Source organism: Tenrec ecaudatus, chromosome X (assembly GCF_050624435.1).
Source record: "Tenrec ecaudatus isolate mTenEca1 chromosome X, mTenEca1.hap1, whole genome shotgun sequence".
NCBI classification, from domain to species: Eukaryota; Metazoa; Chordata; class Mammalia; order Afrosoricida; family Tenrecidae; genus Tenrec; species Tenrec ecaudatus.
This window is the reverse complement of record NC_134548.1, coordinates 23,441,286-23,466,953: the sequence shown is the minus strand read 5'-3', so window position 1 is coordinate 23,466,953 and position 25,668 is coordinate 23,441,286. Positions and strand designations below refer to the sequence as shown.

The window sequence follows — 25,668 nt, the reverse complement described above, 5'->3', positions numbered from 1 at the left end:
TTTGTGTATAGATTTGAAAATACAATTAGCTTGGGATGCTAAATGAGCTTATATAAACATCCAATATAAGAGTCTTAACTGTTATACTGAAATAAGGCCAAGGATACCAATGGGGTGGTGTGGAGGGAGCAAGACTGTGAATAGTAGGATAATTAATATCCGTTAGTAAAGGACTGAACCATAAACACATTTTAGGTCATTTTAAGAAATTTTCATTATCTCTAAAGGAAATAGAAGTCATTTAAGACAAACAAAAACCACGTTCGATAATCTAAAAGGACTTTCATGTTAATAGTCATATATTACTCAGGCCTCCTGAGTCATAGATAAGATAACGTAGACAAAGTGCTGGGTAGAAAGATCATTTCAGAAAATGTAATAATCCAGGAAGAGAGGAGGAAAACGATGACGAGGGTGGCAGCTGTGGAGATGGTGAAACGGAGTCAATGTCTGTGTATGGTAGAAGCAAGAGCAATGGCTGTGGATTTAGAAAAGAAAGGAGAGGGGAAGGGAGGAATTAAATGGTCCTAAAGTTTGGGGCCATAAAAATTTGAATTACAGAATTGGGATTGAGATGAGCACTACCAAGTGGGGTAGAGAGGTCACCGGGGAGTGATTGAAAGTGTCAGTTAGGAAAAATTAGTGCACTTCAGTACAAGCAAGGCATTTGGGAGATAACAGAGCCCTCACAGAAGAAAGCTGCACAGAAAAAGATGTTCTCAAGTCTGGAGATGGAAGAAGATGAAGAGAAAGGTTAAAGGGCCTTAAGCTATAAACAATTTTCTTAATAAAGATAATATCAGCCCCAAAGAGATCAGTGGAGAAGTTTGGGGGAAATAGGGCTGGGATAGATAAGGGGGTGTACAGAGCCAAATGGGTCAAGGCAAGCTAATGAGGGATGACCTTGATTCTTGAATGACTGGCCTCAAGAAAATGAAGGAAATCCTATAAACATATCTCATTCCCAAATATGTTGGTGATGGATTGTGTCATTAGATTAAAATATGACAGCGTGATTAAAATATATAATCATCTTTCAAATAACTATTGAGAATGACACATGGAAAAGTCAAGGACTAAGCATAAGGATCCTAAAGAAAACACAGATCTCACTTTTGAGGGAATCTTAATTTAGTGAGCGATTTTAACCAATACATATGTCCAAACTAGCAAATAAATTGTTTCACATATTTAAATGGCATTAAGTTGTTATAAGTTTATATTTAAACAAATGCCAAGTATGTGTTATATTTTGAACGCTACTAATTTAGATGAGTCTGAAACAGCTGTGGTCTGGGGTTGTCTGAGGTCACCACAGAAATAGATAGAGCTGAGAAGTGGCATAGAGAATGATAGAAACTTAAGGAACTAGGGAAGTTTCTTGGGAGATTGTAATCTTTCTCCAAAAAGCATAAGTGTTACATAAATAATGGCATATTTCATTAGTATGTTTAATTAATTATTAGATGTTTCTATCCCTTTTCAAGTGTATTAAGCAGCTTTTCTCTGCTGACATAACAATACATTTTTATTTTTAATTATATTACTAACATACCAAAAAAATTCAGACAGCAGAGAGCAGATGTGTATTCCACGGGATTTAAAGATTAATCTCACCTCCATTGCACCACTTATAGTTGCAGGCAGGAAGAAACTCTTGCTAATGAGTCAGATGATTACCAGCATCGAGTTTATTTAGAGGAATTCAGTGTGAGGGAGGGCTTAGAGTGAGTATACTCAGAAATGGAAATGTGAATGTCATCCTTTCAGCATGATTCAAATAAAGACAATTGGACACTGCTTTGCACAACTGACATTGATCAATTGCCCCGTCCTACAGTGCCCTGTCCATCTAGTTGCGTTCCTCATAGGGACTAACCTTACAGGTGTTCGACTGCCCACACGGCAGAGGTATACACTATAAAAAGCTGCAGTGGAAATTACACCACGCACTGGGAACGTCTTTGAGAAGAATTCTACTGCCACCAAGAGCATCTTTCCTTCATAGCAGGTCAAATGCATCTCTTATTCAATTTGAGAAACTCTAAATCTTTGTTGGAGAACTCACCAGACCAGCTCCCCAAAGCACTATGAAATACTCTCTCTGGCCCAAATTGCAATTTATTTCCCAATAACTATTTTATTTCAGACATAAAACTGAACAATTCACTACTGGTGAAGCCATTAATCAGTAATTTACTACTGAGTTTTAGGGGGATACACAAATACTAATGATGTACACACAAATAATAATCTATACACAAACACAAATACTAATATAAAGGAAACCCTTTATTTTTCATTTTCTGACTGTAGTATATATTTGACTTCTTTGTTTAAGTGAACAAAACCTTTCACATTAAATATAAGCTAGTAAGTCTGTTTTAACATATGCTATAAAATCATTGGAGGCCTCTGATTTTTTTTAATACTTAAGATGCTATTTTAATTTCTGCCTTTTCTCCAAGTAGCTTCCTTATTTCTCTTTAGGTAACATGTAGATTGCAAAAAAATAAAAACAAAAAATGTTCGGGATCCTTGGAAATCTGGAAGTGACTTCAAAATTCTACTTCTCTCAGCATTTAATGGCAACCAATATGAGATCATACTGAGTCCTAAAGTGTATCTAACATATCCGCAAATACAAGCTTTATCATCTGCTTGAAGGCAATTGTATTACAGAATCCTTAGCACAGATGTTTCACAGTTTTTATTGGTAGGCAATCCTGAGTTTACTCACAGATGTTGAGTTTTGTCTGAGTCCGCATCAGATTTAAAATTTTTGAGGTAATTGATCATGCCATTATCATAATGCCCAAATGGTGAAGCAATTAAAAAGTCAACGCACTAAACACATGCCTTTGCTTGTCAAAACTTGGAAATAAGCTATGTGTTCCAAGGGAAGGAGGCCAGACACTGGAATCCAGATATTTTGTTCTGATCCCGTTTGTCTTTAGGAAAGTCATCTAAACTCTCAATCTGTTTCTTCTAGCTTTAAAAATGGCTTCAATTTCAATTCAGAGTGACCCATACAACACGGTAGAACTTCTCCATAGGGCTTTCTTGTTGTTGTTGTTTTCTTCCTGAAAGAAAATCTTCAGTCTTTAGTATTAGCTGCTGAGTGTTTAACCATTCCTACTACCTTTAATTTTCATGGCGAATGGACTAATTAATTCATTGCCATCATGCATTTGGTATGTGGTAAAATCCCAGTGTCAAGTTGATTCCAACTCAAGGTTCCAAAGGGGTTCCATGGTTGTGACCTTTGGAAGCATATCAGCAGGCCTTTCTTCTAAGTCCCCACAGGGTGGGTTCCAGCCATCAGCCCTATTTGTACTAATCAGGACGCCTAGGTACATGGAGATTAAAACTAATTACCTGCTAGTTAAGTAGTAGTGGTTAAACATTGGGCTGCTAATCAAATGCCAGTATTGGCTAGAACCCCAAGATAATGGTTTAAATCTATCACATGATTACAAGAGACATAAGAAGAGAAATATTCAGTGCTGAGTATGAGGGAAAATAATGGTTTATATAAGCATAGATCCAGTGTTATATGCTCTCCATCCTTCCATCTTGGACTCTCCCACACGTTCCACCATGAACTTCTAATTTCCAGAAGGCATTAAGTTTTCAACAGTGGAAAACCTGTGTGTATGCGTGAGAATTTCCTCGAAGAGACAATGTCTAAAGATGGGATCACACCTTGGAGGGCATATATATTTAGACACACCAGAAGGTACGTAACTGTAATGGAAAAGAAAAGAAGAAGGTCGATAAGATATTAATATAACAGATAGAACAGTGTCAACTAAATCTGGAAAAGGAAGAATTTCAATAGAAAGCAAGAAATAAAAGTAACCATTGGCTTTAATGATCGGTTGGTTATTTTCCAAGAAAATTTAGAACAAAAGCCACATTTCTGTTGGCGAGAAGCAAATTTAGAACAGAGAAACTGAATAGATGACATAAGAAAACCTATTTTAATTGGCAGCTTTGCCAATTCAATGAGAGAATTCATGTATCACATGAAGAAAACATGAGTTTGATTCCCAGCCAATGCACTTCATATGCAGCCAACACCCATCAGCCACTCGAAGCTTGCTGTTCCTCCGATGCTGACCAAGTTTTAGCAGAGCATCGAGCATCGGGAAAATGAGGAAGAAAGGTCTGGAGATCTACTTCGGAAACCCAAGCACTGAATTCCTATGGACCACAGTGACTTAAGGGAGCGAGCGGGATTGGGCTGCATGTAGTTGTCACAAGTGGGGGACTAAAATTAAATTGCAATAACAGCATTCCATTAGGAAGCTTGCTTGACAAGGAAGCAAAATGTAGGAAAGTATTATCAAACCTAAGCTCTAGAGATGATAGTTGCTGAATATTGTTAGCAAAGAACAGTAGGCAGGCAGAATGCAGAGAATATTTATATTACGAGAGGGGATATAGAGTTGAGGGAAGAAACTAAAAAAGTCACTGCTCTCCAGTCAATGCTGACTGCTGACTCATAGTAACTCTATGAGACAGGGGAGAATTGCCCTTGTGGCTTTCTGAGACAGTAAATATTTCTTTAAGGGAGTAGAGAGCCTCATCTTTATCCTGTGCAGACATTGATGGTTTTAAACTGCTGACCTTGTGGTTATTAGGCCAATAAATAGAACCCTAGAGGTGTAGTGCTTAAGCATTGAGCTTAAAAATGCAACGTCAGCAGTTTCAACCACCAGTCACTCTATGGGAGAAAGATGAGGCTTCCTACTCCTGTAAGGACTTACAGTCTCATCAATTCATAGGGGGCAGTTCTACCTGCAAGGAAGGACAGAGTAAATCTGCCGGTAAGGCAGGCCCAGAGACAGGACATTACCAAAGGATGCATATTAGAAGCTGACTTAACCCTGGAAGAACAATTTCCGGCCTTGATACTGATCATTGTATTGGGTTTTGATCTAAGATTGATGCTTTAAATAAATAAATAAATATATATATATATATATATATATATATATATATATATATATATATATATATATATATATATAGCAACCCCCATCTTTTATTTATGGAGCAGCTGGAAGTTTCAAACCACTGACACTATGGTTAACAGCCCAACCCATAACCACTAAGCCACCAGGACTCCCACCTTTAGGTCAATCATATCTAAAATAGGAAGAATAAGAAAGTATCAGAGAGACAATATAGCAGCACCTGATCATTTGATAGAAGCCACATTCTGTGAAGAGTAGAACATAAAGAAAATGTTTGACTTTCAATGTTGAAAATTACTTTACTCAGACAGTTGGAAAGACAGCATTGAAAACTGCTAAATTCCATTAGCTGGAAAAATTGGGTTGAAGCACATATAATTAAAAATGATGGGTGACATCAATACCTCAACAACAAAAAGGCAAACAAGCCAACTAAACAATGAGTAGATGACATGAATAGACACTCTACTCAAGAAGATAGGCAACAAGCACATGAAGAAATGCTCAAAATTTAGCGATTAGAGTAATGTAAACAAAACAACGATGAGATATAATCTCACAACAGCATCAATAGAAATGATTAAAAACAACAACGACAACAGAAAGCAGCATACTAGGGAGGGTATGAAGAGACTGGAACCCTCATATACTGTATGTAACAAGACTCTAAAATGGTGCAACCACTGTGAAAAAAATGGTATGGCACTTCTTTTAAAAGATGGACTGCAAATACCATATAAAACAGCGATCCCACTTCTAAGTATATACGAGGAGTACCCCCCACCAAAAAATGGGGAAAAAGCTCTGCTGGGTGGAACTTTCATAGTCCAAATTTTCCCCCTTGGCAACTCGCTCTGAGTTAGTGTACCCAGTGGCTTCACCTGGGAAGGTTCTCTCGGGTCACAGTGAATTGTTTTGTAAAAGCAGTTTTATTTGAACCTCATTTTTTGTGAAGGCCAATTTAAAAGAAAAGAATGTGGTTGGGAAATTTTGTTTCCTGCTTGCGAAAAATGCCACAGAAACTTGTGATGCTGCACAGAGCTTAGAAGGATAGTGCTGTGGGAAAAACTCAAGCTTAAAGCGGTTTTCTCTTTTCAAAAAAGGTGAAATGTTGATGGTTGACAAACCTCATTCTGGATGTCCGTCAACTTCCAGAGTGAAAATAAATGTCAACAAAATTTACGGACATCAGAAAAGTGGGTGAAATAATAGCAGTCAGTGTAAGACATGAAAAAAAAAGAGAATGATTTATAAATTATCAAGCGGGCATGGGGGAGGAAGGGGGGGAGGGAGTGGGAAAATGTGGAGCTGATGCCAGGCGCTCAAGTAGAAAGAAAATGTTTTAAAAAGATGATGGCAACCTATGTACAAGTGTGTTTGACAAAATGGATATATGTATGGACTGTGATAAGATCTGTAAGAGCCCCCAGTAAAATAAAATTTTACATTTTAAAAATGTGTGCACTTAGTTCGAAGACTGACGATGATGGCCATTGAAGAGATGGGGTGTTATCTGGACCATCTTGGAGTCCAGGCCAGCAAATTGTAATGGCAGATTTGGGAATGAGAAGCATCACCACAAACTTTGTGCCTTGGATTCTGACTGACCAGGAGAAGGACTGTTGAGCGGAAACATTCTGTGCTTTGAAAGAACAGTTTCAAAGAGACCCAGGCTTTCTTCCCTAAGGTCACTACTGGTGACGAGTCTTGGTGCTATTCTTATGACCCTGAAAGCAAGCATCAATCAAGCCAGTGCAAGATGCCATTGTCACATCGCCCCCAGAAATCTCATCAAGTGAAATAAAGCATCAAGAAGATGCTCATTTGTTTTTGCTTGTTTTTGTGTGTTTTTTAATATGAGGGGGATAGTGCTTTTGGAGTTTGTTCCACCAGGTCAGACTGTTAATCAAGTTTCCTATTTAGAGACTTTAAACCGATTGTATAATTGTGTGATAGGACAAAGACCTGATTTGTGGCAAATGGGGGACTGGTTTTGCCACCAGGACAATGCACCTGCTCACACAGCCATCTCAGTGCACCAGTTTTTGGCAAATATCAGCATACCTCTCTTGTTGCATGCACCTGACTCAACTGACCTGGCTCCATGTGACTTCCTTTTGTTTCCACAAATGCAGAGGGGCAGGAAAGGGCAGTGATTTGACAACATAGAAGATGTGAAGCAAAAACGAGGAAGGTGCTGTCAGCTATCCAAACAGATGAGTTTTAAAAATGTTTCCAAGAATGGAATCTCAGATTTGACAGATGTATTAAGTGTAATGGAGAGTACTTTGAAAGTGATGAGGTTGTTTTATAAAAGATAATTTAATACTTTGAAGGTGATAAGATTGCTGTGAAAAAAAATCAAGGTTTTTTGAGGGGGTACTCCTTAATATATCCTGGAAAACAAAAGCTGTCACAGGAAAAGATATGTACATTCCTCTGTTTGGTGCAGTATAATCCACACTAACAGAAAGATGGAGGCAACCAAATGGCACATCACTGGATAAATGGTGTTTTAAAAAACTATATACACGCAACAGAATATGATGCAATGTTACAGAATGGCCAGGAATTTGTGAACACCTCACTACATGGATAAACCTGAAGGACATTATGCCAAGCTAAACTAAGTCCATCGCAAAAGGTTAAATGTTGCATGAGGATCACTGTGTTAAAAGTCAAGAAAAATTTTTCACACTAAAAGAATCATTCGCTGATGGTTCTCTCGGTGGGGAGGAGAAGGAAGCAAATCACTAACTAGAGACTAGACAGATAAAGGTGGAGAGGTTTCCTGCACAGAATGATCAAGGAAAAGGAAATCACTGGGAGGACCACAAGACTTCAAAGCCACAAAGGTATAAGCAGTATTAGAGATACAATCCTTGAACAGTAAACAATACTCTAGCAGTGGATGCATATGTAGATACGCATGCTTTACAGGTTTTGGGGTGTACACCAATACAAAGACACACACATATGTGTATATATATAACAGGGACTATTTCTACATATATATTTACATATGCCACAAACAGGGAATAAACAGGAAAATGTCTGAGCCATAACCAAATACATTGAGAGAATGAATCATTGGACCCTGGGAAGTTAGGACCACAATCTCAATAAACATCAAGGTCAATTGATTGGCAAAACCTAGTCCAAAAAGAAATGGTTCTACATTCAACTTTAGTGAGTAGTGACTGGGGTCTTCACAGTTTGCAGACAGCTTTCTAGAGAAAGTAAAATCAAAGACATATGGGAACAATTAGTCCAGAGGGCTCATAAATCATGTAAACATCATCATCCACGTCTCACTACTTCATCGTGCCTGAGTTCCACTACAGGCCACTCTGAAAGAGATGCTATTAGAAGATCCCAGAAAGAGTAAAGGAAACATGTGGAGCAAAACTCAAAATCATAGAAAGACTAGATGTCTGGTTAGATGCAGGAGCCCAGGTGATTATGGTGGATTATGTGTTGTGCTGCCAACCTCAAGATGAGCAGTTTGAAACCAGCAGCTGCTCTGGAGAATGAAGGGGAGGCTTTCTGCGCCTGTAAAAATGGAAAGTTTCAGAAACACATAGGGGTAGCTCTGTTCTGTCCTATAGGGTCATTATGAGTCAGAATTGTCTCATTGGCATGGAGTTGAGTCTGCTTGGATAGGCTCGTGGAACCAGACTAGAACCCTGGGAATAGAACTACCCCTGTGGCTTTCTGAGATTGTGAATCTTTACAGGGGGTAGAAAGCCTCATCTTTCTTCCCCTTCAAGCCTAGAATTGAACTCAATTGGATATCTCACCTTGCAGTGTTAAAAAAAAAAAAAAGGACAGGTCTGTAAGGTGGACAAGAACACCAGGGATCGATACATTATTCAGAACAACAAATAAAAGGGCAGAGTTTGCCTTGGGATAATGTTTTGAAGGCAGAAAGGAATAAGAAAGGCTGAGGGAAATAAACAGACAGGAAGTGGAAGGGGTCCTGTTACATTGTGAAAATTGCAATAAATAGGCTGAAATAGGTATATGAATTGTTGGTTGATAAATTGAAAAGGTTTGTAAACCTTGATCAAAATTAGAATAAAAAGTAGTAAAATATAAAAAAAACAATTTCAGAGAAAGCAACTTAATAGGACGGAATTCACACCGAAATGAAAGGAATGCATGCCATAGCCTTACATGAACCCTAGGTCACAGGAAAGTGGTTTCTACAATGTCCAGGGTTACAGAAAAAGAACAACCAAACTCCACTGTGGTACATTGGACATAGCGATTACAACTAGACTGTACAGACGAAAGGATAAAGCAGTCTATCCAAGCTATCTAATATAGCCCGACGTTTGCTGTACTTCTAATACAAGAGGTTGGAAGGTTTCTATGAATGCTGAACAAGAACATGATTACTGGAAGTAGGTGGACCGATCTGTGAATGCAGGACCTTTCAACATTTATTTTGCTTGTGTCTTTACTATCAAGGACCATGATCTTCACACTAAAAAGAATAAAAACAACAAACATGGTCAAGAGGAGTTTGAAGTTCATACAAGACAGAATGAGTCTGGAAAAAGATATGAACAACATAAAAAGGGAGGACTGTAACAACAAACAAACAAACAAACTAGCAAACCGAGCAAATATAATCCTATAGTATATAGAAGTCTCCATGCCATTGAGTTGAACCTGACTCATATGGACACTCTAAGACAGGATGGAACAGCCTCTGTGGTTTTCCAAGACTGTACAGTTTTATAAGACTAGAAAGCTGCTTCTCTGCTGGTGTCCAACTCCTGACCTCGTGGGTAGCAGCCTTAATGTGTAACTCCCTACATCACCAGGGTTCCCTATAGGATGTAAACGCATAAAAGAAAATAGCTACCATTTTTAGAAATAAGAAAGATAATAGAGTCGGAGAGATTTATTGTTAGGGGAAATTTCCATGACAGATTATTATATACCGGTAGTTTATACATAGGAGTGGACGAAGGTGATGGTGATCATATGCAACCAATGGGATGAAGTTCAAAGGCTCATTGCAAAAGAGAACTTTTGGACACTGAAGAAGGGAACATTTTAACAGGTAGGAAAGAAGGCGGGAATAGAGCAGGGGCAATGGGTGGGGAATGTTGGCATACTGTGCGTTTCTTGGGAGCGATTGTTCCAATGCCAAGCTAAAGAATATTTCATGTTGTGCATTGCCAATGAGTTGATTCTGATTCATGGTGACCCCTTCATGACAGGGTCGAACTGCTCCAGAGAGTTTTCATGGCTACAATCTTACTGGAAGCAGATTTCCACACTTACCTTCTTGGTGCTGCTGGGGGTTGGGGGGAGGTGGGTGTTGAGCCATCAACAGTTAGCAATTGAGCACCAATTGAGCATAATCTAGGGACCTTGAAGAGTTCATGCTGACCTTGATTTTGCCTTTAAAGAGATTTTGGTGTAACTGCCTTGTACTTGGGACTCACAAACACTGAAGTTAAAAAAAATAACTGAGGACATTTTGGGAAATTCTAACAATTTATGGATCCTGGTGGCATCGTGGGTTGTGAACTGGGCTGCTAACCCAAAGATCAGCATTTCTAAACCGCCAGCTGCTCTGGGAGAAAGATGAGACTGTCTATTCCTGAAATGATGTACAGTGGTGGACATACACAGGGACAATACTGCTGGGCATTCCAGGGTCTCGGCAAGTCAGAATCAACTCGATGATAGTAAGGGGTTGTTGGGTTTTGTTATTTGAGTGTAGAGGAGGAGTTCTAGTGGCATTACTACCCAAAGTAGTTACCATGTGTACTCATGTACAAGCCGAGTTTTTCAAGCACATTTTTAATGCAGTTTCTGTGGTAAACTTAGGGGCCTCGGCTGATATTCGGTCAGCTTATATCCAGTAGGCTTCCATTACTCCACACTCTGCAGGGTTTTTATGAGTCAGAATTGATTCAATGCAAATTGCTTTGGTTTGGGTTTGGTTTTATTTTACTGGCTACCTCCCAGCCTCTTCTTACCACTATAACCTTAGGCTATTTCCCTAACATTTCTAGTTCTCAAGGAGCCCTGGTGACACTGTATGATAAGCACTGGATTGCTTACTTCAAGGTCAGCAGTTCAAACCTACCAGCTGCATTTCAGGAGACAGATGAGACTGTCTGCTCCTATGAAAATTTACAGTGTCCAAAACTCCACGGAGCAGTTTTCTGTCCTACAGAGTTACTATGAGGCAGTATTTACTCACTAGCATGGGGTTTGGGTTGTGAAGATTTTCAATAATAATTCATTATGACTTGCCACACCTTTATAATGTACACGTTTGAGAGAGGGATTGCTCTATCGTCAAAAGTGTCAACCTGGTGGGCAGAGGTGTGAACAAAGAGAGGGAAACCAATGCTGTTAGAGCGTAGATGAACTCATTATCAAGATCTTTTCCTACCAATTTTTCTTTCCAAAATTGAAAAAATATATCTCAGCATGTCCAAGACTGTCACCACCAATATTAATTCCTTGATGCCATTACCCACTGATGTCCTTAAGACCTAATATAGGACTCAGGATGACAGTAGTCTTTAGGAATGAATAAACTCACTCCATTGCTTCAAGGTTGAAACCATAAATAAAACTGATGAAAATGTTCAACTGGGAAGATGAAAGAGAACACCAGTTCATCCCAATATCAACATTCTAGCAGACTTTATCAACTATGGCTGTTAACCTAAACAATGATACTGACCATAGTAATGGGGAACATGCTATCAAAACTGCTCACTTATCTAAAAGTTCAAGTAACATATGTAGGAATTCAGGCAAGACATTGCTGAAAGATGTATAGTAGAGGCTAACTTAAACCTAGAAGAACAAGATCTAGTTTTACCAGTGTGGATTGTGTTTAGTCTTGAATTAGGGATCCCTAGGTTTGAATCAGAATTTTCCTGTAGGTTGATCATGTATAAAGTGTAAATAACATATTATTATGCTATTTTAGTATAATATAAAAGCACCAGGAGAATCATAAGTATGCAATAAGTAAAAACTCTCAGTTGGATTGATATATTAATATACTATCTGTAAATAAGAATATTTCATGATCCAGATTTGTTACGGATACATTTCCCTAAATGGTTCTTGAAACATTTTAATTTGGGGGTGGGGTGGGGAGAACACATCAAATGTAAACATCAAATCTATTCATACTATTGAGATTTTAAGTACTAATTCTTTCCCCTCCAAAAAAAATAATAAAAACCTAGATGATCTCGCATGGGCTTCTGATGGGCCGTCTGCACCACCCTTTCCTTCAAAAGTAACTCGGCTTCGGTTTTCAGCACATTTTTCACCTAATCAAGTATCGACAGAGAAGACATAGTCCTATCACAACAGAGGCAATAAACAGCTGCCACAAAGAGGTTCAATATTGTTATGCCCAGGATTTGTGATGACACAAAAGTGCAGTTTTCATCTTTCTAAAAGCATTTCCTTGGCTTTCTGCTGAAAGGGGGGGGGGAGAAATCTGCCATCACTCCTTTCTTTTCAGATACCTGAGTTTCATTGAGAAGGAAAATTGGTGACAGAGTGACATGATTGCAAGTGCTCAGTGCCTTTGCTGAGCAGGAGGGTGGCAGAGCACCTTGGGGGGGGGGAGTGGAGAGGAGACAATTCTCACACCTGATATTTTTAAATGTTTATTTTCTGAGGGATACTTATTATATGTAGTTAGAAAAAGACACACTGCTTCTTCCTGCCTTCTTTAGATGGCCATATTTTAACCCCTAATTAGCTAAGTGTGTCTGTTTTTTCCTCATGTCCAGCCAGCTGGCTTTTATGCATACCCCAGGTCTGATGCCAAATCCTGGTGTAGCTGGCACCTACAAGTATATTGACCTGCCTGTGGCCACAGGTCACCTACCCCCAACAGGAAAGAATGACAATTTTATTCTTATATCTCTTGTCATAATGAAGCAGGTGCATGGTCTCCATTTCCTGTCACTGGGAAAGAGAATTAGTGACACCCCCAGCCCCAGCCCAACCATGCCAGTTAACCTGCCAATGAAAACAGTTTTCCTAACGCATCTAATAATTTGAAAGCACCAACATGGGACAAAATCCTTCAAAATATGAAAATGCTTTCTTCACAAGCTGTTGAATTATGGCCGCCTTAGGCCAGAGGAAAGTGGGAATGCAAGCCAATTGCAGAAGGATTTGTGGCCTGGCCCTCAAATACAGAGGGCCTTTATCAGAACGTATTTCTCCCAAGCCTCTCAGTTACACAGATCAGCTGTGATTTTACTTGCCTGAACATTCATCCTGCCCACCTCCTCCCAAACAGTACACATTCCCTGGTTTTCCTAATGAAACAGATTAAGGGGGTGTCTCAATCCCAATGAAATGCCCCTAGCTGTCAAGCAACCGAAACAAACTCACTGCCACTGAGTCAATTCTGACTCAGAATGACCCTAGAACTGGCCCCTGGGAGTTTCCAAGATTGTAACTCCTTTCAGGGATAGGAAACCTTGTCTTGGCGATATTGTCCTCTTCCCTGATAATGGAAAAATTCTTTGAATGGCAATATTGAGCTAAGTTGGGACGTTGCACACTAAGTAAGTGAAATAGCTTTGCTATTTCCTTGGAGGGATATATTTCGATTTCTTTTTCTATTAAATAACACATTTTAGAGTCAAAATTTTAAGTTTGGATTTTCTGGTTGTTGATCTTCCCCCCCCCTTTGCTTTCCAATGTCTATTTAATTAACTACTCTATTTAGTAAACTGGACTTTTATAGTATAACAGCATCTGCACAGTTCTTCTGCATTCTCCAAAGACAATTGGCCCGAAATCAAATCCTTGCTTGCAAAGGCATCAGACCATGCTAAAAGATTCACATTATGATTCACACGCATGCACACACACACACACTCACTCACTTACTCACTCACTCACTCAAAAAGTGTATGTGACAGTCTAATCTGTCTAAATTGACTAGTGAGTTGGAGGCATTTTTCATTTCTGCTTTTCAATATGTTCACTCCTTTATCTATTGTGGAACTTAGCTCCCTGGCGATAATATTGACAGACACCACTCAGGCTCTGTGAAGAGTGACCCAACACCTTGGAAACAGGCATCAAGCCAGCCTGACAGATGGCTATCCGTCTGACATGAAAGGTGCTAGGGTATGTGAGAGCCCCACGGGTCAAATTCTCCTTTGAAGCTACTCAAAGGAGAACCTTGGGAAAGGTGCGTGCTTTTAGACATAAAAGAGATTTTCCACTGAGGTGATTCCAGTACTATCTGCTGCCCTGGTTTGTTTATTTACTGGTTTGTTTGATTTAGAATGTATGCACTTCCCCAACAAAACCAGGCAATGGTTTGTCAATTTCTGAAATTCATGGAAGTCACTCCAGAACTGCATCCAAAAGGCTTCTTTCTGTCTTCCAGGACAAGCCTCTAGGCCAAATCAGGAAAACAGTTGCTCAGGATGGTTTCTTCTGGCTCCTGAAACTTGCTAAGGAATAGCTAAATGAATTTTTACCCCACATTATACTTGATTGAATCTGCTATACAAATGAAAGGAAGATGAAATATCACCTTCTCTGATTATCACTAAACAGTTCACAAATTCACACTAAACTGCAAATGAGGATAATGTGTCTTTTTGAGAAAACCAGATGCTTGCTGTTCTGAAGTACATGTGATGACAGGGTGGAATAGTTCATAGACAATGAATGCCATCTGCTGACTAATACAGAGTATTTACAAGGGTAAATACTTTGGATGACAGTGTGTGGTAAATGACTATTTGACATAATGCAAGTATGTTTGAACCGTGAATTGGATTGCGGACAAAAATTAGACTTCATAAGTCATGTTTTGACATTCCCTCTAATTAGAAAAAATTAAAAGGTAATTGCTGTGAAGGGTAAGTTTCATATTCTAATACCTCTCAAAGGTAAATGAATAAATAATGAATAAATCCAAATGCTATTCTCATTGCCCACGCCAATTAAAGAAAGCAAAGATATTTCTTAACATTCCACAGGGCATCTCTGCATTTTTAAGCTCCCCTGTTCCTGAAGTAAGCTTCGTGATATTTTCCAAATCATTTTGAATTTGAAGTAAATAACAATTAATGAAATATAATTTGGAATGTATTTGCTTAGTCACAGAAAGTAACAGATAATTTTTAGAGGAAGTAGGTAGAGTTTATATTCAGTAGAAACAGTTCAAAAAATGATAGTCATTACCTACCTCTGCCTTATTAACCTAATAGTTAAATCAGTACATCTGAAAGGTGTTACTATGTAAAACCATTTAGCATAGCACGTGAAGCACATCCCCAGGTAGTAATTTCAGGGACACAATAATTTCTATCATTAAAGATAAATAGAATAACAGCATTTAATTTTATTTTTTCCTAGCCTAAAATTTTACCTGTAATAATAGCCTCGAATTTACTGCTACATACAATTCACCCTTAGATTTTTCAAGTTCAAATATAATTTTCCATGTCATGGAAACTTTATCACCAACTTCCTTTAATTAATGCATATGTTAATAGACTCTAATATCACTCTCTCAACTGAAGGTATGTTTTTGCTTTATATTTTTCATTGAGATTATAAACAATTATTTTTTAAGGCTCAGGAGGAAAGAAAGTATAAAGCATGGAGCAACTGAAGGTAACTGGAGCCTTGAAATAGGGCATTGTACTACTTGAACAATGAAAGATGATTCACTTGGGGTCATGTCTCAGCACCCACAGGCACAATAGTTAGAATTCTAGCAAAGCCTTTGTCTTAGAGGTTTGAGAATTCAGAAAAAAATGTTTTGAGCTACTTTAATGACTAGCAAATGAGGATGGAATTTCCAGAAAAGCTAAAGCCAGAGAAGTGACAAATTCAAATTTACATGTAGACCTGATTTAAATATTTGGCTGCCCTTCAGATTTTATTTCTGTAGAGAAGACACCAAGGGAACGCATTGGAAAGACTAAGATAATTGAACAGAGGAATGGTTTGGTGGGGGGTGGGGTGAGTTAAAAAAAGACATAGATACCTGAACAGAGATTTAGTAGCTGTCCATTTTAAAGCCAGAATTGGGAGCTTGAGTGTAACATGTTTATAATAAGATCAACACTGATTGATCAGAAGAAGAAAATACAATTTTAGAGTCAAAATAACATAAAAGCAAGAATATCTGCTAAAGAATCAACAATTACTAGACATGAAACAGAGAACTATGACTCATATATAGTCAAGTACTAAATAGAAATTAATCATGAAATCATCTGAACGATGGCCTTAGCAATTAAAGCCTTTAGATCAGCTATTAGAAATATACCCAAAGATTTAAGGGAAAAAAAAAGGCCATGATGAATGAACCAGTAGAGAATATCAGGAGAGAAACTGAAGTCATAAAACAACAAAAAACAAATAGAGTACAATATCAGAAAAATTTTAAAAAATCAATGGATTGGCTTAATAGGAGTTTGAGGTAGGGCAGGAAGGTTTTAGTGACCTTTAAGATATATCAATAACAATTATCTAGCTAGGAGAATAGAGAAAAATATTTTTCAAAACATAATACACACACATATGTAGTATCCTGTGGGATAATGAAGAATGGCCAAACACATAATAGAGTCTTAGAAAAAAAAACACAATGACAAAATGAAACAAAAAACTCATAAAAACTAATGATTATTTTGGTGAATGCCAAATGTGGTGAAAAATATCCTTTTATAGACTCAAGATAAAGATGACACCATCTCTGAGATCAAAAAGTATCTCTGAGATTTAAAAAAAACTAATCTCCAAATTTATATGGAAAAGACAGAGGCTGGAGATATGTAAACCATTATTGAAGAATAGAATTGCGAACTCAGACACAAATCAAATCATTTATGACAGCTGATTTTTTTAATGTGGGATACTTTTATTCAGTATAGTCAGCTATGCTAAAATTTCTCATGTGGTATGGATTGGCACTGAATGATAAGATTTCTCACAAAGATCTCATAAAATAAATTAATGAATTTCATTTCTTTTTTTTTGGCAATGAACCGAAGCTCATTAAATGCGGAAGAGACACCCTTCTCTTAAACAAATGGTACTGTCAAATCTGTTTGTCTTCTTATAGAAAAATGAAATAGTAACCATACTTCACATCAAACACAGAAATTAACTCAAAATGAACCAAAGACCTAAATGTTAAACCTAAAACTATATAAAGGTCATAGAATAAACAAACCAACAGGGTGTGGCAGTTACATAATCTACTTGATCTGCCAATCATGTCACAGCTTGATGACCTCATTGAGGTGCCACGGAGATAAATAGCACGCTGGAGGCCAGATAAACAGAGACTTTCTGCTTCCTCTACCAGCAACAAGCCACAAGGAGCTATGCTGATGGCAGTCCGAGCCTTTGCAGCTGGAGATGTCATGTGGAGACCCACAGCAGTACTAAGGTGCTTCCACTGCCACTGGATCCACAAGACTTTCTACCCAATGACCTGTGATCTTCCTACACTAGGTGTCCTTGAATGTTTTGCATGAGTCTGAAGAGGAATTTACAAATTGGTATAGGACATATGGGCTAATATTGGACTTGGGGATTTGATCTGGACTGGGCTGGGATGTTTTCTTAATATACAATTCATTTTTTTATATGAAGTTCTTTTTTACATGCATGGTGTCTATGAATTTGTTCCTCTAGTTCCACCCAGACTAACACACAAGAGCAATACTGAAACTCTCAAAACTCACTACTACCAACTCAGAGACCCAATAGGACAGAATAGAATTGTCCCTGCGGGTTCCCCAGACAGTAATTCCATATGGATAGAAAGCCAAGTCTTTCTCCCACAGAGTGGCTGGGAATTTCAAAGGGCAGGCCTTGTATTTAGCAGCCCAACATGCATAACCACTATGCTACCAGGGGTCCTAGTGACAAAAATATGAGGCAGAAATAAAATACCAAACATAACTAAAAGCCCATAAACACCAGATAAACTAGCTACGTGGGACCTAGTCAAATTTAAATACATATGCTCAACAAAAAACTTCAAGAATTAAAAAAAACCCCTACACAATGAGGGGAAAGATTTGGCAACCACCTACCCATCCAACAAATGAGTATTATCTAAAATATATATATAAAAAAGCAACATCTCAAAAACAAAAAGACAAACAATTCAATTTCAACATGGGGAAAGGACATTCACCAAAGAAGATATTCAGCCAACAAATACATGAAGAAATGCTTGTAAACATTAGCAATTAAAGAGATGTAAATCAAAACCATCCACCATTTGTCTGTCAGTTTGTCAAAACAAGGCTCCAGGAATTGATGGAATGCCAATTGACATGATTCAACAAGCTGATGAAGCACTGGAAAAACTTACTCATTGATCCCAGATAATTTGGAAAACAGCTACCTGGCAAACTGACTGGAGGATATTCATATTTGTACCCATTCTAAAGAGAGGTTACCCCACAGAATGCTCAACATATAGAACAATATCATTGATATCACATGCAAGTAAAATTCTGCTGATGATCATCTGAAAACGGTTTCAGCAGTATATTGACAGTGAGCTGCCAGAAGTTCAGGCCAGATACAGAAGATGCTCGATATCATTGTTAATGTCAGATGGATTTTGGTTTAAAGCAGAGAATACCAGAACGATGTTTATTTGTGTTTTATTTACTATGCCAAGGCATTGGACTGTGTGGATCATAACAAACTATGGATAGCCCTAAGAAGAATGGGAATTCCAGAACACTTGATTGTGCTCATGCAGATCTTATACATGGATCAAGAGACAATTGTGCTAAAGGAATAAAGGACCACAGCATGGCTCAAAATCAGGAAGGGTGTGTGTCAGGGTTGTATCCTCTCGTCACACTTGTCCAATCTGTGTGCTGAGCAAATAACTAGAGAAGCTGGATTATATGAAGAAGAACACAACATCAGGATTGGAGGAGGCTTAGTAATAACCTTCAACACCCAAATGATACAACCTTGCTTACTGAAAGAAACAAAGACTTGAAGCATTTGCTGATTAAAATTTCCAGGATTGCAACATTCAGTACGGATTGGATTACAACTCAATGCAAAGAACAAAGTCCCCACAACTGGACCAATAGGTGACATCATGATAAATGGAAGCAGCTTTGGAGAGATCAAAAGACTTGTTGAATTAGGGAACTCTGTTGCAAAAGACCTTATTAAGAATATAGAAAAGCAAGAGTGTTAATTTGAGGACTAAGGAGTGCCTGAGCCAATTTTATTTATGAGTGCTATTAATGATGTTGTTGGGTGATTTCCACATTATGTTGGATTCCCTTTCAGTGGAATGGGAACAAACATGGATCTCTTCCAGATGGTTGGCTAGGTAACTGTCATCCAAATTTCTGGGCAAAGCCTAGTAAGTGCACCCTGCGTTGCATCAGTTAGTTTTAACTTTCAGTTGGCATTCCCTCAGCTCCTGGGGTCTTGTTTTAGCTAAGCATGCCTTCTGTGCAGCTTGGAGTCATTTCCTTCAATGCCAGAGTTAGACGACTATAAGCTATCTCATTAAATGGTTGAATGTTGACCAACTTTTGTTGGTATTGTGAATCAGTTTTCCCTTTAACTTTTGTTTTTTTTTCTTATTTTTTACAAATAATTTTCTTGGGGTTCACACAACTCTTATCACAATCCATACATACATCAATTGTGTAAAGCACACCTATACATTCATTGCCATCTTCATTTTCAAAACACTCACTTTCTGCTTGGGATCCTGGAATCAGCTCCGCATTTTTCTTTTTCTTTTTCCCTTCCTCCATGCTCCCCTCTCCCTCATGAGCCCTTTATAATTTATAAATCATTATTTTATCATATCCTACAGTGCCAGACGCCTCCCTTCACCCACTTTTCTGCTGTCCATCCCACAGGGAGGAGGTTATATGTAGATCCCTGTCATCGGTTCCCCCTTTCTACCCCACCTTCCGTCCTCCCTCCCAGTATCACCACTCTCACCACTGGTACTGAGGGGTTCGTCTCTCCTGGATCCCCTGTGTTTCCAATTCCTATCTGCACCACTGTGCATCCTCTGGTCTAACAAGGTTTATAAGGAAGAATTGGGATCATGATAGTCGGTAGAGGAAGCGTTTAATAACTAGAGGAAAGTTTGTCTACACATGGGCATTGGGTCCCCATTCCACACTCCCCCTCATTCACGATGATATGATTATTTTGTTCTTTGGTGCTTGATACCTGGTCCCTTCGACCCCTGGTGATCACACATGCTGGTGTGCTACTTCCATGTGGGCTTTGTGGCTTCTGGGCTAGATGGCCGCTTGTTTACCTTCAAGCCTTTAAGACCCCAGACACATTATGCATTATCACTCGATAGCCAGGCACCTTCAGCCTTCTTCACCATACATACTTCTGCACACATTTGTCTTCAGCGTTTATATGGGGAAGGTACGTACACAATGATGGTTTTTGTTCTTTGGTGTCTGCTACCTGATCCCTTCAACACCTCGTGATCACACAGGCTGGTGTGCTTCTTCCCTGTGGGTTTTGTTGTTTCTCAGCTAGAATGCCGCTTGTGTTTACGTTCAAGTTCCCTTAATCTTTTGATGCTATCTGCATGGTTCAATATTTTGCTCACCTGAATCCTTCACTATTGCACTTCAGGCATGAATTTTGTCTTTAGTGCTTTCAACTTGAGAAATGTTTAGTGTGCTCTCCCATAATAGCGCACTTTATTATAATATTGTACTTTATCTTCTCAGGCTACCCTTTACATTTTCTGCTCTGCTTTTTTACTTCATTTTTGACACCCATTTTATTATTTGCCTTCTTTCATGTTCTTTTAATGACTTTAATGTCAGTTCACAACTTGTCTGGTCTTTGGTCATTCACGTTCAGTGCTTCAAATCTGGTCTGGAGATGGTCTCTAAACTCAAGTGGGTTAATCAAAATACTGCCATAAAGTAATTCTCACTCATAGCAACAGACAGATTAGAACTCTCCCTGTGGGTGTCCCAAACTGACTCTTTGCAGGAATAAAATGTCTCATCTTTTCCCTCTGGATTATACTAGAATTCATATTTTGGCTCTTGTTGACTTGTTTCAATTATCTTCAACTTCAACTAGAACTTGCATTTGATCTGTTAGACCGGTGGTTCTCAACCTCTGGGTTGTGACCTTTGTGGGGGTCAAACGACCCTTCCAGAGGGGTCGCTCAATTCATAGCAGTTGTAAAACTATAGTTTTGAAGTAGCAACAAAAATAATTTTATGATTGGGGGGTTACCACAACACAAGGAACTGTATTAAAGGGTCACAACATTAGGAAATTTGACCCCAGCGGTTGTCAGCTGTCCAGGCTAAACCAATGCCTGGGACAGGGTTACACTGTTGGAAGAGCAGGTGCTGCCCAGGGAGGTCTGGCTCCATCACTGTTTTAGAGTTGTGGTCGCATAACCTCTGGGCAGCATTTTGCACCTTTGAGAGTGGAGCGACTCCTCCTGTGGAGTTGGTCCTAGTCTGGATGCAAATATTAAAAAACAAAAAAAAAAGAAGAAATTTGAGAACCACTGTGTTAGACAATTGGCTTCTGCTCTTGTCTTGACTAATGACATCTTTACACGGGTGTAGGTGATTTGATTCCAATGTTCCATCTGATGAGGCCTATGTGTAAAGTCACCATTTATGTTGTTGAGAAAAATTATTTGTCTTGCAAAATTTTATCACACCATGTCAAACATCATTTCTATCAATAAGGGCTATTTTCCAACTAACTGTGCTTCTGTGCTTCCAACTTTCAGATTCCAATCACCCATAATTATCTTGAGTTATTGTTTGACCACTTTAATATAGAAAAAGTTGCTGTATTTTCCAATATCTTCATTATTGGCCTAAATGGTTGGTGCATAAATTTACATAAGTTGTATTAATTCATCTTCCTTGTAGACCTATAGATAGCATTCTTTCACAGAATTGTACTTCAAAATACACCTTAAAATGCTGTTTGTGATGAATGGATGGATGGTATTATTCCTCAAGGTTTCATTTCTGGCATACTAATCCATGTTTGTCTGAATAACCAATGGCAATCTATATTAGGTTTCTAACACCAAGGACATCAATCCTTTTGTGTCCCATTTCATTTTTGTTTATTTCCAATTTTCCTGAATTCATCATTCATATATGTAAGATTCCAAATATTAATGGATGCCTGCAGTTGTTTCTTTTTATTTTGAGTTATACCCTGCCTTAGGCTGGGCTCTCTAAAGATGAAAAACAAATGATACTTATATATGTATGTATATACAGAAATTTGTATCACGAAAATGACTCATGTTACTGTAGAATTAGGTGAGTTCAAGTCTAGACTGGTTCCAGGTCTGTAGGTCAGATGTCAAGCTGATGGCTTCCCCTGACTCCCATAGCTTTGGAGTATGTTGCATACAGGGTAGCAGAAGAACACAGTCTGGTGGTTGCAGATGCAGATGAATCCAAGTATGTCATATCAGGCTTGGGACTGCTGAGCTGCATGACCAAAGTTGACAGGTCAAATGACAAGTGAGGTGATATGCTGCTGGGAGCAGCAGACAATATAGCAGGCCCTTGGCCCAAGTCCAAAGGCCTGGAAGTTGATGAATTAGATGAAGGATCCACACCCAGAAAAAAACAAATAAGTTTTTCCATAGAGTTCAATAGACTTAAATAGGAAGCAGGCCACACCCCCAAAGTTCTCTATGGCCATGATCTGACTAAGGGTGCTGCTTTTCTTCATATTTTATTTCTCTAAGGATGTTTATAACTGAATGGCTGGGTAGCATTATTAGGTCAGGCCATGTGTGTTAACCTGCAAACCACACTGAGAATCCTGGCCCAGACAAGTTGACCCAAACCTTCACTAGTACATGCTCCATCAGAAAATGAAGGTTTCCTGAAAGCTTTGTTCCATACCAACCAAATAAAAAAAAACAGATACAAATATTTCAATGCAAATAAAATATTTGAATAGGTAAATAAATGGACAAAGAAAAAGTCCTCTTTATAGCTAGAATATCAATGGGTATATGTAGAAGGAGTGTTGGGCATTACAATATTAACAGTTTAAGGTAAAAATATTGTTCTTAGGTGCCATCAAATTGATTCTGACTTATGGGGAGACCAGGGTCCCTGTTGGTATAGTGATTATAAGTTGGGCTGCAATCTGCATAGTTGGCAGTTCGAAATCATCCACTGGGTTTTCTACTCCCATAAATAATTAGTCTGTCTTGGCCACTACAGAGGGTCGCTATGAGTCAACAGTGACTCAATAGCAGGCAGTTTGAGTTTGAGAGAGTTTTCTGTACAAACAAAACATTGCCCGATCTTGCGCCACATTTGAGTCCATGATTGCAACCACTGTGACAATTCACATCTTGAGGGCTTTCCAACTTTTTCACTTTTTTCTACTTTACCAAGCATAATGTCCCTTTTCAGGGATGGGTCACTTTTGGTAACACATTCAAATTAGATGCAACCCAATTTTCCCAGCCTCCTTTCCAAGGAATATTCTGTCTGTTCTTCTTCTGAGACCCTATTTGTACATGGTTTGGGCAGTCTAGAATTTCTTCTGTATGTCTTCACCAACACCATAATTAAAAGGCATTGATTCTACTTTGGTCTTCCTTATTCATTGTCCAGTTTTTATTTAATAAAATTGGAAGGTAAAAACTTGAAGCGAAGAAGGTATTTATCCAATCTCAAGGCATCTTTACAAAATTATTGTATGAACTACAAAGGAAAAAATATATATACTGGTGAAATTTGACAGAAAGCACTTTCATCAAGTTCAGAGAACACAAACCTATTACACACACATACACACATACACACACACACAGAATAATGATCAGGGGAAAGTGAAGGAAAATGAGGGAATGACGTTGATAAAGAATTCATGGTAATTCTATTATCTTTGAATAATATTTAAATTAAAAAAATAAATATATAATAAAGTTCTACTTCTACTAAGGTTAAATAAACCCAATGTAGCCCGTCTTTTCAAAATTTAAGCACAATTTCTGGATAAAAATTAATTAAAAATCTACTACCTCACCCCTAATAAAATGATTTTTAAAAAAGAAAGGAGAAAAAAAATATACTACCTCAGTCTCTGAAATGTAAACTAAAGTAGGAAGATCGTGATGTGATCAAAATAAGACAAAACAGCTAATTAGAAGGCTTCAGTCTTCAGCCTATTTCCTAAGTTGCTTTAGAATTCTGTTTTAGTATCTGAAATACACACATCATTTAGGAAGCCTATAGATGTACTGAGTGTAGCCGTTAAAACTAGAAAAGTTTCTGTAAAATGAAATGTTTTTTTCATAGTCAAAGATTTGCAAATCAGGAAGTTCCCAAATGAAATTCCATAAGGGTCGCTAAGAGTCAGCAATGACTCAATGGCAGGGAGAGTGAGCGTGAGTGAGTTCTAAAGGGGAAACTGAAGCACATCCTTTACAATTTGGCAAAATGTTATAGAGCAGGGAAGCACCATGAGAGTATATTTGACCGGGTGACATTCAACATGCTTTCTCATGCGACTTATTTATTAAGAATTTCTATTGGCTAGAGTATTTGACCTTAGCCAATTTCCTGAGTTTGGGAGCTAGCTCCTTCAGTTTCATGCAATATTGTGGGTAGACCACCCCAGAAGACTGAAGAAAAAGTGGTACTCACTTGTCAAGAGTGTGGTCAGGGTCATACACTCTAAAATCAGAAGCAGGAACCTAAAACCATATGGAGTCTGATTTAGACCTGTGTCAGTTATTTTAGTTATGTCAGGGACTTGGTATTTAGAGTGTTTTTTTCTCATAAGTAATGATGAGGGCAGGAATTTGGGGGGGGGGCATGGAGGGAAGCAAGGGGAGGTTATGCCTAATCAGATCAAACTCTAAAAAATGTTGCTGACCCAGAAGATTTAATTCAGAGGACAGCACTGAAGCTACAGCTCTGGGAGAGGGACATGTCTGATCAGAACACACGGGAGCAAATGAAGGGGGAGGAATAGAGAGTAGAGCACATCCTGGCCCAACAAATCTTGAAGACAATATCCCCACTCAGAGCAGCCAATGCACAAAGAGGACCATAGGGCCGGCCCGACTATGAGACACAACATCCCTCACTGACCCATAGCCCTACAGGTGACAACAATGGAGACACAGAGTGGAAATTGCACCCGATCTTGCAAAAGCAAGGGGAAGAGAGCAAGGAAGTCCCGAGGGAGTACCAAAAATAGACTTTGGGGCCAGGGCATGGCACCTCATCAGACTCCACCAGAAAACACTCCTAAAAGTCAACAAACAGACATTGAACTATTTACAGGCTTTTCTTTTTTATCATTGGGTTTTTGGGGTTTTTTTTGGTGGTTGTGTTAGGTAGCTTAGCCTAGGGATTGGGATGTCCATTGACACATGCCCAGGAGAGCCAGCATAGGACAAAGTTGGATTTTCCCGCTGGTGGGCACGGATGGGAGTTAAACCTAGAGCAGCCCACTTGGGCCAGATGATTGCAATTCAGCCAATGGGACCGACCTGGGGTCGTTCACCACGCCTCCCCCGGGAATCCTTGAAAAGGCAGGAACCAAGAGGGAGAGGGGCTTGTCTGGTTGGGTCGTCCATTTCGGAGGGAAACTTGGGAGAGAGATCTTT

General features: G+C 38.7%; 1 non-coding gene across 1 annotated transcript; it reads left to right on the top strand.

Annotated features, from left to right (window-relative positions):
* Positions 1–21,324: 21,324 nt before the first annotated feature.
* Positions 21,325–21,523, top strand: LOC142435290 (small nucleolar RNA SNORA74). The gene has a single exon (XR_012781373.1). It is a non-coding gene; the product is annotated as a small nucleolar RNA SNORA74 (small nucleolar RNA).
* The last annotated feature ends 4,145 nt before the right edge of the window (positions 21,524–25,668 follow it).